Genomic DNA, 6027 nt, shown 5'->3' on the forward strand with positions numbered 1-6027 from the left:
ACACTTCTGGTGGCCCACCATGAAAGCTGACATCAGACAGTATGTAAGTTCTTGTTAAACCTGTACAGTTTCCAAGAACCAAAACCAACGCCCTTTTGGACATTTGCTACCTTTACCTACACCCTCAAGACCCTGGACTGACATTGCATTAGACTATATAGTCAAACTACCAAAGTCATCTAATCATACAACCATATTGGTTGTTGTTGACATTTTCACTAAAATGGCACATTTTATTCCTACTAGCAAGTTACCCACTGCTTCCGAAACTGCACATCTACTCATAAAAAATGTTATCAAATATCATGGGTTACCTCTCAGTATAACGTCAGACCGTAGAAGCCAATTCACAATCAAATTTTGGACTGAATTATGCAAAATACTTAATATACAACGCTGTTTAAGCAGCTCTTTTCACCCACAGTCCAATGGACATACAGAGAGGACAAATCAGTGGTTGGAGCAATTCCTACGATGTTTCATCAATACACAACAAGATAACTGGTCATCTCGCGCATACAATAATTCAGTACATAGTACCACTAAGTTATCTCCTTTTTATATCAATTACGGGTTCCATCCCACCTTCCACCAAGAAAATCTACAAGATAGCTCATGTCCTCTAGTAAATGATCTGGTAAACATGATTTCGGAGACTTTCACTTTGGTAAAAGACAACATTGACAAATCTAAGAAATATCACAAATACTATTATGATAAAAAGAGAATATCAGCTCCAATATACAAAATCGGCGACAAGGTATGGCTTTCAACGCGTCATCTAAGGTTACCCTTTCCATCCAGAAAATTATCTTCATTGTTTATCGGACCCTATACAATTAAGGCTATCGTAAATCGTAAAGCTGTTTCCCTCTCTCTTCCTGAGGGGTTTCGTATACATCCGACTTTTCATGTGTCCCTACTGAAGTCATTCAACCCCACTTGTGATCTGGGCACTGCAAAGCAACCCGTCAAGGATCTCCAAGACCTGTATCAGGAATACGAGGTTGCTTCCATCAAAGATTCCAGATGAAGAGGAGGATGCCTACAATACCTTGTACACTGGAAGGGCTATTCAGATGAGGACGATTCCTGGGAATCTGCTTCAAATCTTTCGGCTCAACGTCTGGTGTCTTTATTCCATCAAAGACACCCTGACAGACTGAAGCCTTGATCCCTGAGTGGATCCTAGGGGAGGTCGTTCTGTCATATCAAATACCCTCTTAGCTAAATACTGCACCTTTAAGGTGAGCGTCTTCTAATTGCTCACCTGTATAAAGCCTCCTCCCACTAGCATCTCATTGCTTGGTAATGTTCATCTGATATTCCCCAACTGAATTTTAGTCGACTCTACCGTGTTTAATGCTTAAGCACTTGTACATGATTTATCCTGTGAAATATTCCGTCAGCCTTGCTAAGTTTTATCAGCTTAGCTTCCGTGGAAGTATTTAGTTACTTTGGACTCCAGACCTCTGAGTTCTCTCATTCAGCTGTTCCTCTCCTTCACTGCCACATCGGAAGCCTGTCTCTAGCGGTGATGTCACACGCCATCTCAGCTGATCCTTCCGCCTCGGTGTTACAGCCGCTGCTACTGAACTGCTCGCTGATCCCACTTATCTCCGGATCCCACCTGAAAGACAAGGTCTGTTTCAGCCTTTCTAACCTATGTTAGGGTTAACATTATCACGGGTAATAATCATTATTATATTTTGTTAACCATACGTATGTGTAATTATAACTACCTGTTACCGGTAACTAATGTGTTATATATCCTTGCCATAAAATGCTGCCACCTTATGGTCATAGGATTATATGAACATTGAATCTTACCTAATAACAACGGTAGATATGTTGATTCCTATGAATGGTTCTTAATATCATTTATACAGCCTAGATCCAGGGACAACATCTCTCCCACAATATAAAAATGTACTATATATTGAACATTGAATTTGTAGTCATTTCCTCTTACTAAATCTACAGCTGGGTTTAAAACTTAAAGACAACATTTCTCTTCACAGGGATTAAGGAAGTCATAACGTTTGACATATGTATTGACAAAGTTTAAAAGCTTGTTGTTGTTATTATTATATAAACCCAAAAAGTAGAGGAAAGCAGCCGCTTATATAAAACGTAGCATTTATTTGATCAAAAGGTAAAAAGTCCATGGAGGAACATAGGTACACAGAAGGAAAAACAGTATACGCGTTTCGGCTAAGCGCCGTACTCACTACTGCTAAAGAATTAAGGTTCACATACAAGTTTAAAAAGGGTGTACTTGACCCCTATTGGCAATGGTTAAAAGTTCTAATACAGAACACACCTCTAAGTGACGTGTCTAAGTTTACCTATATCGAAATTACATGTATATAAACGCAATTTTAATATTAATACCCTCTGCTACAGAATAATTGCATATGTACATATGATACAAAAAAGAGTTAATAATAAGTACAACGTTTCCTTAGCAAGATATGATTTGCAAAAACGAACACAATGTATATAACTTATTATTATATCCATTATTGCAAAACAGCAAGATAAATGTTTTTTTTTACCTTTAGGTGAAACCAAAAAACATGCAACATTAATTTATTCAGTCAATACCTGATTAGTTATTTGTTAATAAACAACTTAACGAAAACACAATATTAGTTTATTTTCTAAATGTGTTTAATTACAAATGCACATGTCTAGTTCACAGTGTACATATGACTCTGTGATTGGTTGATGGATGTCACATGATACAGGGGAGAGAGAAATTTTAAGAAATTTGAAATTTAACAGAAAACAATCTACTGCGTATTGTTATTGCATTGTCTCTTTATTATACATTTGTTTAGTGTGCAGTTCTACTTTATTTAATGCTGAGCATATAATTATTGTTGTTCAATGTATTCAAAGGATGAAGCATATTTGATTAACATGTCACTCACTTTAGTGATATTCCATATAACACCAGTAATTGGATTATACTATACTAGTATATTAACTCAGACCATACATTTGGGATATTCTCAATCCAAGGCTTATTTATGTTGATTATATATGTATAACCAATTGCAAAGGGCACATTTGTTCAAATTGTATTATTTATATTCAAAGGTATAAGTGCACAGGTTTTTATAAACATAAGGTGTTTAAAGTTTGTAAATTAACTGTACAGTCTTCAGAGGAATCTATCTATCTATCATCTATCTATCTATCTATCTACATATCTATTTTCTATCTATTTATCTATCTATCTACCTACCTATTTATCACCATTCCTGAAGTCTGGATATTAATCTTCTTCCAGGCAGAGCAAAGTTTTCATCCAGGCGGCAAAGATCTTCTTCCAGGTCGGCACCATCTTTCATTTTCATCCCGGTGGCACGGTGCAAAGGTGGCACGGAGCAGAGCAGGAATGGAGGCCATGCAGACATCCGATATGGAAGGTCCTCTTCATGCAATCGTCCGCCGCACACTGAGGTTGAATGCAAGGTATCCCTTTCCTATTGGCTGAAATGTTCAAATCAGCCAATAGAATGAGAGCTACTGAAACCTTATTGGCTGTTTAAATCAGCCAATAGGATTTAAGTAGCTCTCATTCTATTGGTTGATTTTAACATTTCAGCCAATAGGAATGCAAGGTACCCAATATAAAACGGGTACTTTGCATTAAATCTTAAGCGTTCGGCAGACGATCGCATGAAGAGGATCGTCCACGCTGGATGTCTGCGTGGCCGATGTTTCAGTTCCGCGCTGCTTTCACTCCGCTCCACCGGGATGAAGAAAGAAGATGGCACCGCACTGGATGAAGATGGAGCCGCCTGGAAGAAGACCTTCACCGCTGGACTTCAGGGATGGTGAGTACCTATTTCGGGGTTAGTGCTAGTTTTTTATTTGTTGGGGAGGAAGGTTTTTTTTATTATTTTTTAATGGGTACTAAAGAGCAGATTGCCTTTTAAGGGCAATGCCCATACAAATTCCCCTTTAGGAGCAACGGGTAGCTTAGTATTTTTAGAGTTAGGTCTTTATTATTTTAGGGGGTTGGTTGGGTGGGTTTTTGGTATTTTTTAATGTAAGAGAGCTGTTAAACTTAGGCCAATACCCTACAAAATAGTTTTACTGTTAGGGGGTTATTTGTATTTTTTAATGTAAGAGAGCTGTTAAACTTAGGCCAATACCCTACAAAATACATTTTTAAGGGCTATTGGTAGTTTATTGTTAGACTAGGGGGTGTTTTTATTTTGGGGTGGCTTTTTTGTTTTTATTGGGGTATTAGATTAGGTTTATTTTTTTTATTTTGGATAATTTCATTTATTATTTTTGTAATCTAAGATTTTTTTTTTATTTTTCGTAATTTTAGACTTTGTAATTTTTTGTAATGTTAGGTTTTTTGTTTGTTTTTTCATAATGATAGGATTTTTTAATTTAGTAATTTAGTTTTTTATATATATAAGGACCAGTTAATAGTATTTAGGCACCTTGTAAGCTAGTGACTGGCTAGGCAGAACATTTTATTTTCTTTAGCACATTTGTTTTTCAGTATTTCAAAATGTTTTTCTTTATATGTGTGTGTGAATTTACTCATTATTATATATTTACTGAGCACTATATATTAATCAATAAACAATATATATAAGAATTGATTGTGAGGACCTGCACTCAAAATTGTTATCAAGGACATTTCATTATAAACAATAATTAATAGACCCTTTCTTGTATTTGATTCACCAAGCTAGCTCCCTGCAGTTCATTGCTGGTCTTCAACAAAGAATAACAAAAGAATAAAGCAAATTTGATAATATAAGTGCATTGGAAAGTTGTTTAAAATCACATGCTCTATCTAAATCATGAAAGTTTAATTTTGACTTTTCTGTCCCTTTAAGACAGACAAATACACTGTTAGATATGTAAATGTGGATCTTATACCCCACCTAAAACATTAGTGTCTATATAAATTAGAGGAGGGGCCATTACAGCTGTTTTAAATGACCTGTTTTTTTTATGAGAGCATATTAGATCTGTTCAGCAGTTTCCCTGTGTAACGTTACACTAGGAATAATTCCAACACTCATTTTTTAAGGGCAGAAAGTATGAAATGGTACATTTATACTGCTCTGTATAAAAGTACACTCTTGCTATCAGAAAACAATTTGTTGCTGTTCTCTTTGCAAGCCAAAGGGTTAACTTTCCAGTCCACCCCTTATAAAACCTGTACTGTGTATGTGTTCTGAAGCTTGGTGTATACCCTGCTAACTATGGAGGCAAACAATTGCATTTGCTAAATCTGCAACTCAGCTAACCTATTCCCTAGAGTCTCATAATTTGATTGGTTTAGCACTTGGCTGCAACGACCAGGTTTCCAGCATTCTTTTTTTTAGTGGGTGGTCGTAAAGGCTTTATTTAAATAGCTTAAAAAAATATTTTTAGCTCAAAAGTGCACCAATGCTATCAATTGATGTTACATTTTGCATGTAGTCAAACTATACCCTATAGTAAATGATAAATGTGGAATTATAAAACCTGCAATTGTTTTTTAATTTTTTCTTAGTTTCTACTTTTTAATAATCATTAGGTTCCAAAAGGTCAAGATTTGATGCTCAAATTTCCTTTTTTTTCCCCTTTTTTACTATGTCTCTGATTATGGGTGGGCAGTCCAGACTTTTTGTCCGTGCACTGTATTCTTGGTGTTATGTCTATAAGTATGCACATACCCTTAAAACATCATTTGGCAAGCTTCTTTGAAATTCTTCACAAAACATTAGTAAAAAATACAAATAAAGAGACGTTAGACTTAATTGTTTTCTTTATTCTATATGAAACAGAATATATAAAAATGTATTAGAGTGCTATAGGTTTAAAAAAAAAAAAATCAATGTCCCAGTGCTAAATAAAACATGTTTTTAAGGTGTTGCCCTTATTCACTAGTTACCCATGGCTCAGTTGTACAAAAGTACAACTTTTACTTAACCATTTATGTTACAAAAAAAAGAGTAGTTATCACAATAAACAGCTGCTATTCACATTCATAATGAAATA

The sequence above is a fragment of the Bombina bombina genome, chromosome 5, assembly GCF_027579735.1.
Source record: "Bombina bombina isolate aBomBom1 chromosome 5, aBomBom1.pri, whole genome shotgun sequence".
Classification (NCBI taxonomy): Eukaryota; Metazoa; Chordata; class Amphibia; order Anura; family Bombinatoridae; genus Bombina; species Bombina bombina.